Source organism: Magallana gigas, chromosome 1 (assembly GCF_963853765.1).
Source record: "Magallana gigas chromosome 1, xbMagGiga1.1, whole genome shotgun sequence".
In the NCBI taxonomy this organism is placed as follows: domain Eukaryota; kingdom Metazoa; phylum Mollusca; class Bivalvia; order Ostreida; family Ostreidae; genus Magallana; species Magallana gigas.
Genome location: NC_088853.1, coordinates 31,571,049 through 31,585,932, shown reverse-complemented (window position 1 = coordinate 31,585,932; position 14,884 = coordinate 31,571,049). Strand labels below are relative to the sequence as shown.

Sequence of the window (14,884 nt, the reverse complement as noted above, 5' to 3'; positions counted from 1 at the left end):
ACTGCGACATATAAAAACTATATACAGGGGGATATTTCCCCTTTCGACCTCGTTGTCATTGGGCTATCTTAAAACTAAGCAAATTTTTATGTTTTATATTTTCTTTTAAAAACACAACTCTGTTTTGGTGAATTTTAGACGGAGCGGACCTGTTTGAAAAACTTAATGTAGAAAGGCAAAAAATACACGTGACAAAAATAACTATGTATACAATAACGAGTTTCGGTATGTTATTTCATCAGACAATTAGTGCGTCATTCATATCGCATAAAACTTATAATTATTGAATTCATTCTTTAGGAAATCATTGCTAGCTGTGTTTTGCATCCCTATATCTTAAGTCGTTAAATAATTTAAAGAAAAACTTATCATTCAAGGCTCTGCAGTTAACATCAAAATAGCGAGTACTTATTACACGTAACCAAATGCTTAATCCACCTATAATTTTTCTGTGGGTGGGATATACCATACGAGATTGTTGTGACGAGATACAAGTTTCATATTTTTTTGTTGGTTTTATTTATGTGTCTTGACAGAAAGCAATGCAGAGCTGTGTACTGACTCTCCTGTGCGATACTCAGAACGTATCTTTAAGCCACATTGAACCGTATAAAACAAGCTAACCGTCAGCAATCTCTACGGGAGTTAAAAGGCATACTGGGATATTGCCAATATTTTTTGTTGGATCTGTAGTTTTGCATCTCGTATCGTGTCATACATGTATAAGTGGAATAAAGCAGAAAGAAATCCAGTTATTCAAATATGTATCAGTTGCTGGTTTCTTGAATGAGAATAGGATTATCTAAATAGGAACTAATGTGCCGCATTTATAGGACGTCTGCACTTTGTAGTTAACGACCAATCATGACAATCACGCTGGTTTTCTTGACGCGGTTGAATAAAAAATAACATGGGTAGGGTAATAAATAAAAGTAGAAAAAAATATGTTGAGATTTTTTGTGATAAAAATAGTTTGAATTGTATACGTTTATATAGTAATTTGTCCAAGCTTTTGTTAAAAATATAGAACATAGTAAAAATAATTTTAAATAAAGTAAAGAAATGCTAAAATATGCATAAAGATAAACACATTAACTTGTACATTGCTAATATATAACTTTAAATTAAATGAAATCAAAAATTCAAATCTATTTTTTTTAAAACGTATGATTCAAAATATCCATTGATTACCAGATATAAGATTTTTAAGCTTGATTACCATAAACTTCTCACAGATTTCTATGATCGCTCCTTTAATAGGATCATCTTCAGGAGCGTCATACGTGGTCTCGACAATGACGTATTTAGCCGTCTGTTTACAAAGTATGTCTATTATGTTTGGGGGTAAGTCTGGAGCAGTCGTATTATCAGTGTAACAGCGGTTTCTCTGTGACGTTGTCATCTGTGTTGCTGACGAGTTCGAGGCATCTAAGTAGAACTGTCTGAATCGATACTGCTTCCAAGCACCTGTATAATCGAAAAAAACAATGTTATTACCTGAATAGTTGAAGACAATATTATGAAAAATCAAAAAGTTTTATCATAGTGAATTCTGAATGGAAAGGAAATTATCAACAGTGTATATCACACGTAAATTTTTACAAAAAAATAATAAGATGCACGCAAGCATATTCATAGTAAAATGGCAGTTATCGCCGTTTCAGTCAAATACTGTGATGTATGCACATATGCAAACAGACCTTAACAGTCACCTGATCACCACAACAAATACTCATAGGATCATATATGTATTCAATTAAGCTTTCCTACTGAATCTTAACCTAAGTCGAAGAGGCAAACATTCTATAATAAGGTAGTGTAACCCCACGTATACTTTCATGTGTGAATTTTTTTTTAAAATCCATTTTGTATTACACCTAACGGACAAAATAAATATTTTCTCCTTAGGCATTTGAATTAGATAAAGTAAAATGGTTGGTTTCCTCACTAAATTTGAAAACATTTTTGTCAGATTTGTATATTTAGATCTTTGCCTTAAAATATCAAATCAAACTAAAGTGTTTTTGAATGTTTTCCATAGAAATAAACTAAAAATTTAATGAATCAAAGGGTCGCGGTAGATTGTGATAATTTTGTTATTGAGTTTTTAGATATTTAGGTAAACTCAGGTGACCTATTGCTATCCGTCTTCGTCCGTCGTCGTGCCTTAACAATTTTACATTTTTAACATCTTTTTAAAAACTACATGGCTGATTGTCATCATTTTTGGTGTGATGCATATCTATGGTAAGAGAAATCTAAATTGAGAAATTCATGGCTCTACCACCCCTGGGGAGCCACAGGTGGGGCCACATATGCAAAAAAAACAAAATTTACAAAAATGTTCTTTTCTACTTCCACATATGTGAGGAAAAAACTGGTTGCATAGTTTTGATCTCCATGAAGCCCTCTACCAAAATTGTGAAAATTCATGGCCCTTTGGTGAGGGCTTCTGGCTTTATGGTGTGGCAAATATGTATTAAATTTTAGAAAATCTTCTTCTCTACTCTCATATATATTTGTTAAAAACAAAATGCATGATAATGATTTCTATGAAGCCTTATATCCAAATTGTGAAATTCATGATTCCTGGGACAGGGGTTCAGGCTCTAGGGTGAGGCCAATATGGCCATATAGTAAACATGTATTAATTATTAAAAAAATCTGTTCTCTACTCCCACATATCTGGGCAAAAAACTGAATACATGTGTAACGTGTTTTACCTAAACAACATATCGGGTTCTTTTTAAGGGATATAAATATATTAATTTTACTTCTACTCTTCCTGAGTACAATGATTAAACTTGATTTACAATTGATTGGAGGTGTATTTAAATCACTTATTATTGTTTAACTGGGATACTTATCCCCGCGTGCCTTGGTAAAGGGTTCTTAATATTACAGGAAGTCAGGCGCCTCAGTCATATAGACTTACTACCTCCCGACAACCAATTAAGATTACAATTCCAATTACCGCTGAGGAGTATTCCTTCCCCTAGTCTGTCTACTTACAACCTCACAAATTACTTCTATCAGGTTTCTATTACCTTCCAGGTCTTGCGGGTTCTTCTGAGAGCTGTGCGTTTCAGACCTACTCTCCCTAATCTGCTAGATGTGTCTGCTTATATACCCTTGGGAGAGTTTACTTCCAAGGGGGCACCAGGTCATTCCATTTCAATGGGTGTACTCTATTACGTGTACGGGTATGCTTTATTACTTAAACTTCATGGGTGTGTTTCTCTGCTTGTCACTACCTCTATTCCGTTTCACTACCCACGCCTCTTACACCGTGCGTCCCGCACGCTAAATCAATGAGAATCAAATATTTTTTTTTTTATTATTTTACATAAGGAGACATAGTTCAAAGTATAGTTCATAGTAACTAATTGTTACCATATGCATGAAACTTGACAGCCATCAAACAATTTAAAGAACATCTACATGTGAATTTACATAGTTAAAGTAACCAACTGTTACTAGGTAAAACAAAAGAATCTTCTTTTCAGCAAAGCACCAAATTTTCTGGTGACTCTTTCCTGCCTTGAGATTTGTATCAGTCTGTGTTTCAGCGTCAGCTTTCTTGCTCTTCTTAGAACAGCATGAGCAGTGTTGGTCATCCAAGGGCGCCTTCTGTACCACCAAAGCACTGTTGCTAGGTTCCTCTATCTCTATCTCATCATTAGTAGGCAAGTCTATGGTCACCGTTTCTGATGTCTCCGTGTTTTTTCTTTTCGCCCCTGGTAAAACTGGAGACGTCTTCTTCCTGTACGTTCTACCGGCTTCTCTGTCCTTCTCCTCCTCAAACAAGAGTTCTCCTGGATCCTCCTGCCAATCCTCTTCATCTTCCACGCGTCTTGGTGGAGATTTCTCAGGTTCAGTAGACTCCAGTGGGGTAATACAATGGTCCTGACCAGGGTGCAATCGTTGCATATGTTTCACCAACACAATCTTCCTACCAAAGGCATGGTCGCAAAAATTACATTCAAATCTTCTCTTCTGAATATTTGCCATTCCACATTTTAGCAGGTGTTCACTCCACTTGTCAACAAACTCCGCGGCATGATGTGATAACCTTCTTGGAGGTTGCTTGGTTGGCTTTTCTCCTTCTGTATTGATATGGTGCTTTATCAACGAGGTTCTACCAAAGTCATCTTTATTCCTTGAGAAAATGCTGCTAAACTTAATAAGGATGTTTTTCACCTGTGCCGTCTGCTCCGCTGATAGCTCAGGTCTTGTCCTATCGAATAATTCTTGCAAATGCTCCGGAAGGACCTCTTCTCGTTCCCCAGGCATGACGTGATTAACACTGCCTTCTGTTTCTAGCATAATGATTTCTTTTACCGGGAATGTCATTCCTACGACTGTGTTCTTAAAAATTGTCTGGGACTGACCGGACACGTTCATCAGTCTTACTGGTATTTTCTCAGATGAATTGACTACAGATCGAGCAACCAATGCTCTTCCGCTGTCCTGAAACTTGGCACAAGGTTCAATTAACAACGGTATCTGTGGGAATTTTGGTAGGTCTAACACTTGACCCGGGCATACCATTTCGCTTTTAGGAGGAATGGATATGGTTTCACATAGGCTCACCCGAAAGCAGCCAATATTTCCTTGCATTTCTAATTCATGTTCTATCCCACGTACATACATCTTGGTCTTGCATACGTCAACGAGGCATTCATTCGTTTGTAAGAAATCTAATCCAATAATGCCATCTGTCTTTATGTTTGCTATCACTGCCCGAGTTTCAAATTCTTGAGAACCAAGTTTAATGCCAAATACTCCTTTTCCTTGTACCGTAAGAGGCGCACCATCAGCCCCTACAATTCTCTGTGATATCGGTAAAAGGGAAGTTCTGCTGATTTTGTCTATTTCTGCATACAGTTGATCTGACAAAATAGTCAGAGTGGCTCCCGTATCTAACAGTAAATTACACTGAGTGCCATTTACCTTTGCCTTGACAAACAACCCAGATTCATGGCTGTCTTGGTCAACTTTCATGGCCGTTGTACTGGAAACTCTCGAATCATTCCTCTTATTGGAATCTGTATTCCCTTTGACACTGGTTGAATCCTTTACCTCTGGTTTTTGCATTCTAGTGCCACCTTTATTGTTTCTCAGAAAACAATCTTTGATCATGTGGCCTTTCTTTCCACAATGGTGGCATTTAAAAGGAAATCTACCTTCCTTAGCTATATTACCTGTATCTGCAGCAGCAGATGATTCTTTTACCGAGACATTAACAATTTTCTTTTCTAAATCTTTAAGAGACGCCTGTATCTCATCTCTTAATTGCCTGAGTTCCTCCCTAACAGTAGGATCTTGTGCATCAGGTGTAACTTGGTTATTGCTCGTGGTCCTGACATATCCACCATTTTCTCTTCTTTGACGTTCTGCTCTACAGAATGCCTCAATCTCCACTGCACAACGTATTGCTTCATTGAGTGACTTTGGTCGAGATTGCTGATTGCGTAGACGCATATCAAACTCTGTCAAAGCATCTATGAACTGATCTTTGGCGATCATCTCTGTAACTTCTCCGGGAGCAGTTGGATATGCCAGGTGCGCTAGACGTCGAATACTTTCACCAAGTTCTGGTAAAGATTCATTTGGTCTTTGGCGCTTCTCTCTGAGCATTGCCCGGTAGAGTTCAGTTTGATTCGCGGGTGCAAATCTCGATTCCAAAGCTTCACATAACTCTGCGTAGGTCCTATTCACTCCTGATCTCATGTTACCGAGGACGGTCTTGGCCTGTCCTCTTAAAGAAGCTGCCAGGTACAAGCTTTTCTGCTGAGAGTTCCATGAATTGATATCGCTACAGGCCTCAAAATGCGCTTTGTAATCAATCCATGATGCAGTGCCGTCATATGTTGCCGGTTTCATCACTGTTTTACCGTAGTCCTGAGACCGTTCATTCGAAATATTTTTAGTTGTAGTAATAGTAGGAAACGATCGGTAAACGGATTCCTGCACTGGATTCCAATTATTTGACCACGTAACCGTAGACGAATCTGATGATGACACCGCACACCGAGTACTTAGGTAAGGGTTTGGTGTCAAATATGTCTCGGTGAACACTGGTTGGCTTATGGTTCCTAAGCGCGGCAGCCTGTTTTCAGTATCTGTAACCTTTGGCAGTGTACGATCCTTCTCATCTTCGTACAATGTGTACCCAGGCGTTGGGTATTCAAAGTGACCAGGTGCATACCCTGTGTTCTTCGGTGTTTTGAAATTTATTTCAAAACTGTCGCCAGGGTTGCGATTGCTTTTGTAGCCCATGTCTACTCCGGAGTCCGGTATTGGCGAATGTTTGGCAAACTGTGGAGTTGATCGTAATCTTTCAATTTCTGCTCGGAGCTTTTCCCTTCTGGCATCTATGGCACTGAGGTCGGCTAACAAATCGTCTTCACTCATTCTGGTATTATATTCTAACTGGGTTACAATTTCCTATAAATGCACTTGGTTAACTTTGCACTCGGTAAAATTTGTACTTGGTTAACTTTGCACTCGGTAAACTTTGCACTCGGTAAACTTTGCACTCGGTAAACTTCACCAAGTAATACTCATTACCCTGAGACTAAACGAACCAATACCAAGCCTAACAATAAACGAAGTGACGCTGTACACACACTGTACACACGCGGCGCAACCGACCTTTGGATAACTATACACAAGCTCTAATATACTTACCAAGTCAAAAATACACGGTCCACTATACCCGTCAAAATTACTTGGTAAAATATTAACCTGGTAAAACAAATCTACATAAAACAACAAAACCAAAATAAATCAACAATTTAATCAGTTTCTATCCCTTAACCAGCTGCCACCAAAATATAACGTGTTTTACCTAAACAACATATCGGGTTCTTTTTAAGGGATATAAATATATTAGTTTTACTTCTACTCTTCCTGAGTACAATGATTAAACTTGATTTACAATTGATTGGAGGTGTATTTAAATCACTTATTATTGTTTAACTGGGATACTTATCCCCGCGTGCCTTGGTAAAGGGTTCTTAATATTACAGGAAGTCAGGCGCCTCAGTCATATAGACTTACTACCTCCCGACAAACAATTAAGATTACAATTCCAATTACCGCTGAGGAGTATTCCTTCCCCTAGTCTGTCTACTTACAACCTCACAAATTACTTCTATCAGGTTTCTATTACCTTCCAGGTCTTGCGGGTTCTTCTGAGAGCTGTGCGTTTCAGACCTACTCTCCCTAATCTGCTAGATGTGTCTGCTTATATACCCTTGGGAGAGTTTACTTCCAAGGGGGCACCAGGTCATTCCATTTCAATGGGTGTACTCTATTACGTGTACGGGTATGCTTTATTACTTAAACTTCATGGGTGTGTTTCTCTGCTTGTCACTACCTCTATTCCGTTTCACATGGTCATGATATCCACTAACTCATCAACCTTAATGGTGCAATGCATGGCCCCTGGATCAAGGGTAGAGGACATGAGGTGGGGGGGGGATATAGAGTTAATGCATACATGTATAATATTTGAAAATTTTCTTCTCTATTCTCACACATCTGTATAAAAAACTGACTTATAAATATGTCTACCAGGAAGGCCTCTACTGAAATTTTATTTTTGACCCTAAGGCAGGGCCAAAATGGATGTATAGATGTTAATTCATATAATGTTCAACATTTCATGATTTTGTAGACCAGATCTTTAAGTTTTTTTATATTTGTTATACGTTCACAGTTTCTTTTGAAAGATTCAAGGCAGGGAGGTGGTCGTCATTACAAATTTATAATTTTTCTACTCCAGAATGAAAACTAATTAAATGCATATATATATATATATATATATATATATATATATATATATATATATATATTATATATATATATATATATATATATATATATATATGAGACTCCTCGACAAGTTTGTGTTTGGGTTATATGCTACTCAGGTGACGTAAATGCCAATTGGCCTCTTGTTTTATAAAAAAAAAACAACATTTGAAGCTATTTTCAAACTAGCAAAGGACTTATAAAGATATTACGGCAAGAACATGTCTTTTAAAACGCCTGAAAAAGCGACGCCAGCTGACCGCACGAAACAGCCTGCTATCATAAAATTGTGTCGACTGAGGTAAAACATCGAAAAGAACAAAAAAAGGGATTGAGGGAAATGGGAAACATCGAAATAGTTCGAGTTTACTTATCCATAAGAGGCACAGGCGATAGTTTGTTGGAGTATGCGATTGTACCCTTTGACCAAACGGTGAATGCGGTATATTACTCCCAGGTAAACCCAGGACTAAGACGTTATAGAAACGTTGTTAATACTCAATGTCAAACGGGCCGTGCGGCCTGTATACATGTAGGCAATGTTTATATAATGATAACTCCAATACAAAAATGTATATTTGTTCTGATTTATATACATATACATTTTTTATACTATGTATTAAAATACTTTCCTGATAATGCCGCCGTTATTTTGAATAAAATTACATGTGTCAACAAACTTTTTGGACAACTCTCGTAATTTGGCCTTTCTATGCTGTCAAACGACTCTCGCAATTTTGCCTTTTTATGCTGTCAAACAGTTTCACCCCGTCTTTGTCACAATCAATATCCAAACTGTTTGCCATAGGTTTTACCTGTACATATATTTGAATCCAAATCTGGTGTCCATAAAGCTGTTTTTAGTTTCTTAAACTCACTCAACTGGTTAGGCATTTAAATACCCGTGCTGGTCAGTTAGGGCGTAGTAGGCACTGATGAGGACATGCTGTACTGTACCAGAAATTGCTCAACAGAAAGTTTTTACATCTTTGCACATTCTAACGAGGTTCTTATCCTTTCTGAGGTAAGAGTGTTTTTATTTTAAAGTTGTTTATTGTTAATTCTTAGTTGAAATGACAGCTAAGTGCCTTTTTGTGTTTTGTTGACTTGTTCCATAAAGTTGTTTTAACGTTAACCTATTGTTTAGGTACATATGAAGCTGGTAATGCTATTAAAGTATAAAAAGTAGCTGTAAAGTAACAATGCTGCGAAAACATTGTAAAAACGTGTACAGTAATTGCGTAAATTTAGTGTGCAAGTAGACATGTTATTTGCGTAATATGTATAGAGTGTATAAAAGTATAAGTTATACTTGAAAAAGTAAAAACATGAGTAAAAGTATGCATTAAAAAATAAGGAAATGAATGTAAAGTAGTTGTGTAAAGTAGTGTACGTGTATGTGGAAAAACATGCGAAGTATGTAACATCAATGTACAGTTATGATACAGTACCGATCTGACCCAACCTAACAGAAAGTAAATCCAAACTTAACCCTGGGTTTACTTTCTGGGTTTACTAGAGTGGACCCAGAGTAAACCCAAAGCAAACCCAGAGTGGACACATAGAGTAAACCTGGTCAGAAGTATACCCATGAGAGCAGACGCTAACTGTGCATTAGGAATATAAAAGAGACAGGAAATGCAGGCAGTGGGATGGTACGATAGAAGACATGTCTGCTTCACACTAAATAAATATGACCTCAATAGAAAATTCCAAGTAAACCCCGAGTGGACCCAAATTTTCATAATGTAAACACAGAGTAAACCCAGGGTTTAGTTTGGGTTTACTCTTCTAATCGGTACTGTATGCATACTATAAATATATCCCAGTAATGCACTTACCACAGTTTGTAGCATCAAGTATTATATAAATAGTGCCTGTTTGGGAGGGTAACAGTTGAAATTGACACCCCGAGAAAACCATTGTCAACCGACGCGAAGCGGAGGTTGACAATGGTTTTCTAGGGGTGTCAATTTCAACTGTTATCCTCCCAAACAGGCACTATTTATTTTGTTATACTGAATGTCTTTTTTTAAAATTTTAAGAAAATTTTACTGCTTTTATATAGGAATAACATAAATTCTACAGCGAACCGTACGCGCATAATTTTCGCGCATGTAACATTTTTTAATGTTACCCGTTGCCAAGTGCGTTGCTAACGCTGAGGGTAATAGTAAATATTATTAACTGCGTCTTAACCAATCAGATTTCAGTATTTAACTTGAAAGTATAACAATACAGTATATCAGAACTACAATACTTCAGTATTCTGGGACTCAGCCTAAACAGCTAAAAGACAATGAAACCAGCCTAAACATTCAACCATTCAACACTTCAGATTCACCAACTTTGGCCTGTCTAACCTGGACGAATAGTTTGGGAGCCCACCGAGGCCGCCATTTCGGACAAATGTCCAACTAGTTATTCTTTCTGACAACCAGCACGGCTAATCTGTGACAGTCTTTAATTCGCACACAGTTGTACATGAAGAGAGCGTTTGAACAATTTTAAAATCGCTCAGTCCTAAATTCGCCTGCTTATTTCGAAGGCGAATGGGACGAAAATAAAACATGGGCGAGTATTTTCCTGTAAACAGTATAATTTAAAATACGCAAATGTAAAAACAAATTAAAAATGCTAAACCTTTGCAATTTTGGCCCCAGCTCTACGGCCTCTGTAAAGTAATTCTCGTTTATTTTCCAATGTGGCATCATGACACATTTAAAATGATCTGGCAACTTAGTTTTTAAAGCACGACTCCAGAGGAAACCCAACCATTTACAATCAGTTACGTGAGGGCGCGTTTGATTGAACTGGCTCCAGTAACTCTAAGGTAATGTTGGTGCATGCGCAAAGGCTATAGTCTATGAATATGAATAAAACGACGAGTGTTGCTCTAGTGTTAAAATTAGCAAATAAGTGTTCTCCTCTCAGCTGACCCAAGGCTAACTGTCTTAGATTTATATAAATTTACATAATTTTATAGTAATTACCATTACAAGTTTAATCTTTTTTGCTTAAAACATTCATCTTGCACAAATCTGTTTTAAAATTTTCCTGTTATTCAGAACTAATAAGATTTCCTCCCCTCACCCCGATCAGAAAATTATTTTGAATTGAAATAAACATCTCAATAATGAAATTTCAGATGAGTAACTAAGAATTAATTAAAAAGAAAACTAAGAAAAAGCATTGTTGTGTTCAACCTGTAGAGGTTAACATTTCTACCAATCCAGTTCCAGCTAAAGAAATGCTATAATTTTTTCGCCGTTTATCTCTAACTCTTTTTGAAATCTTGAAAAATATCAGTTATATGAAAGGTTAATAATTTCTACTCTTTGGGTGATTTATAATATCAATACACCCCAAAATTCATTTTTTTATATGTCAAACTCGCAATTGCTAAGCGTTTTCCGCCATCTTGAAACTATTGTGCTCTCACTAAAAGTAGGAGTAAACTTTTCTAACACGGGAACAACACTACTGTCGTGAAATACATGTATTATTTACAACTCCGCCAACCTGAGTCACAAGTGTCGTTTAATCAAACTCGCCCTGAGTGGCCTTAAAGGGACACAGTCACGATTTTGGTCAAAAAAAAATTTTCTTTCGATTTTAAGTTTTACAATTCTTTAGTAAGGCAATTTTAATAGGCAACCAAAATTTGAGTGTCATTTGATAAGTCATAAGCGAGTTACAAAGTTAACAATTCTTCGCAAAGCTTCTGTTTACATTTTGGATATCAAATGAAAATTCCGGTTTTAGACTTAATATGAATAAGCAAATCGTTAGAAACTGTTTGTTTATACTTAAAATGAACAAGAATTTTGAGAGTATTGCATATGCAATACACGTCCCCTACCGGTTTGTGGAAATGGTGAAAACAATGCACTGTTATGCAGAATATCGAACCCGAACATTAAAAAATTGGAATATAAAAAATTAATTATATCGAAAATATGTCAACCATACGCTACAAAAGTGTAAACTTGATCTGTAGTTTGACATTTTGAAGCTGTGCGGCAAATTTCATATTATTCCTCAAACGCATAAAGAAAAAAAAGTGTGGAAAACTGCAGTTGGACAGACAGACGGACGGACGCAGAGGAAAGCTATAGTCCCCTCCGGTGAAAACCGGTAGGGGACTAATAATAAGATAAACAAACCAGCTTTAAAGATGTTTACTGGTATATTGAACCTCTGTAAACAAAAACAGGGCACAAGCCTTGTTTACATTACGAAGAATTGTAAGCCCTGTATCTTGCTTATAACTCAACGACTAGCACCCAAATTTCATTGGATCATTAGAAATGCATATCTAAAGCATTGCAAATTATAACAAGAGGACCATATCGCTCACCTGAGCAACAATTGCCTTTATTCTGATCAAATTAGCATTACAGTATCATAATATCTTGACAACTAAGTACAGTAGATCTTGCTAAAAAAAATTGAAAATCTGCCAATTTTTATCCACCTCTTTTTTTGGTAAATACCAAGCCCCTTTTGTTGTTGTACATGTACCTGTAAGAAGATTTTTCTCTATTCCTATATACCCCCCCCCCCCCATTTCGTGGCCCCACTTTTCTCTAGGCAATCATGGTTTCATCAAACTTAAATCTGCATAACATGTGCTTTCACACTAAGTACTGAGTTTTGGACCGGAAACTTTCCCAGAATATTTTAAAGATTTTCTCTATATATTCCTATGTAAAACTTCAAACTGCCATCACGGCCCCGCCTTACAACAAGGGACTGTGATTTTGCAAACTTGAATTAACACTACCCGATATGCCTCTACCCAAGTTTAAGCTTTTCTGGCCAAATAGTCCTTAAAAAGAAGATTTTTAACCGGGTTTTGCAACAGAAAAATCCGGTTATTAAAATGGTGAAAATGGCGGGCGGGCGGCTGCCAAAAGGGTACCCTCATTGTACGGATAACTCCTCCTACAGTTTTCAAGATAGGAAGTTGTTCTTTTGCAGATCAATTGTACATAAATAAGAGGTGTGCATATTGCAATGATTTTAATTTCCGATAATTTATCGAAAAAATACCAGGTTGTGAACTTAGTCATTGTTTGGCAAAATATTGCATATAGGGTACTTTCATTGTACGGATAACTCCTCCTACAGTTCTCAAGATAGGAAGTTGTTCTTTTGCAGATCAATTGTACATATATCAGAGGTGTGCATATTGCTAGGATTTCGATTTCTGATAATTTATGGAAAAAAAATACTAGCATTTGAACTTAGTCATTTTTTGGCAAAATGTTGCATATAGGATACTCCATTTCACTGAATACGGGTTGACATGGATTATGGATACAGTTCACATAAAACAAAAACCCGGTTTGCTGTCACATTGACAGCTTTTCACTTGTTTAAGATTGTCTTTATATATTCCTATGTATAAATTCATCCCCTAGTGTGGCCTCACCCTACCCCTGGACTAATATTTAAACAAACTTGATTTGGGATGCTTCCATTCAAATTTGGGCTTTCGTGGCCGAATAGTTTTGAGAAGAAGATTTTTAAAGATTTTCTCTATATATGAAAATTTATACCCCATTGTGGCCCCGCCATACCCCCAGGGAGCATAATTTGAACAAACTTGAATCTACACTATCTGAGGATGGTTACACGCCAATTTGAGCTTTCTTGACCAAATAGTTTTTGAAAGAAATTTTCTCTATATATTCCTGTATAAAAATGTATCCCCCAATTGTGGCCCACCCTACCCACAGGGACCATGATTTGAACAAATTTGAATCTAAACTATTTGAGGATGCTTCCACTCAAATTTGAGCTTTCCTGGCTTAATAGTTTTTGAGAAGAAGATTTTTAAAAATTGTCTCTATATATTCCTATGTATTACTTGATCCTCAAATTGTGGCCTCACCCTACATCAGGGGACCATGATTTGAACAAAGTTGAATCTACACTACCTAAGGATGCTTCCATTTTAATTTGAGCTTTTCTGGCCTAATATTTTTGAAGAAGAAGATTTTTAAAGATTTGCTCTATATATTCCCATGTAAAAGCTTGGTCCCCCTATTGTGGCCCCACCCTACCCCCGGGGACCATGATTTGAACAAACTTGAATCTAGACTACCTGAGGATGCTTCCCTTTTAATTTGAGCTTTTCAAGCCGAATAGTTATTGAGAAGAATATCTTTAAAGATTGTCTCTATATATTCCTATGTAAAACTTGATCCCCCTATTGTGGCCCCACCCTATCCTCAGGGACCATGATTTGAACAGACGTGAATCTGCACTATCTGAGGATGCTTACATTTAAAATTGAGCTTTTCTGGCCTGATAGTTTTTGAGAAGAAGATTTTTACAGTTTTTCTCTATATATTCCTATGTTAAAATCCATTCCCCCATTGTGACCCCACCATTCCACCAGGGACTATGATTTAAACAAACTTGAATCTGCACTATCTGAGGATGCCCCCATTTTAATTTGAGCTTTTCTGGCTAGTTTTTGAGAAGATTTTTAAAGATTTTCTCTATATATTCCTATGTAAAACTTGATCCCCCTCTTGTGGCCCCTCCCTACTCCCGGGGACCATGATTTGAAGAAATTTGAATCTAACACTACCTGAGGATGCCTCCACACAAGTTTAAGCTTTTCAAGCCGAATAGTTTTTGAGAAGAAGATTTTTGAAAAATACCAACAAATTTTCAATATTTCTCAATTATCTCCCCTTTAAAGAGGGCGTGGCCCTTCATTTTAACAAACTTGAATCCCCTACACCTAGTGGTGCTTTATGCCAAAGGACTATATATGATATGGGCCTAAAATGGCCCTAAAATGAACATCATTTTACTAAAATTCTGTGTTTTGTTAGTTCAGATATGTATGTGATGTGTTTACATAATATTCATTTTGGTTCAAGTGCCTACAATTTAGAAATATGACAATATAAAGACAACCTTTTCCCGCCATTTTTGCATTTTTAGCAGAAAACTGCTTGTTTTCAAGCAGTTTTTCCTTCCGAAAACATAGAGCGCATGCTTGAACAAACAAAATATTTAAATCAGAGATGTATCTAGCCAA

The 14,884-nt window shown here is 36.8% G+C and overlaps 2 long non-coding RNA genes across 2 annotated transcripts in view; both read right to left on the bottom strand.

The window, feature by feature from the left end:
• LOC117687290 (uncharacterized) overlaps positions 1-14,884 on the bottom strand; it is a 259,261-nt gene that overhangs the window by 183,995 nt on the left and 60,382 nt on the right. The window lies entirely within an intron of this gene.
• LOC136270000 (uncharacterized) overlaps positions 1-14,884 on the bottom strand; it is a 149,272-nt gene that overhangs the window by 90,099 nt on the left and 44,289 nt on the right. The window lies entirely within an intron of this gene.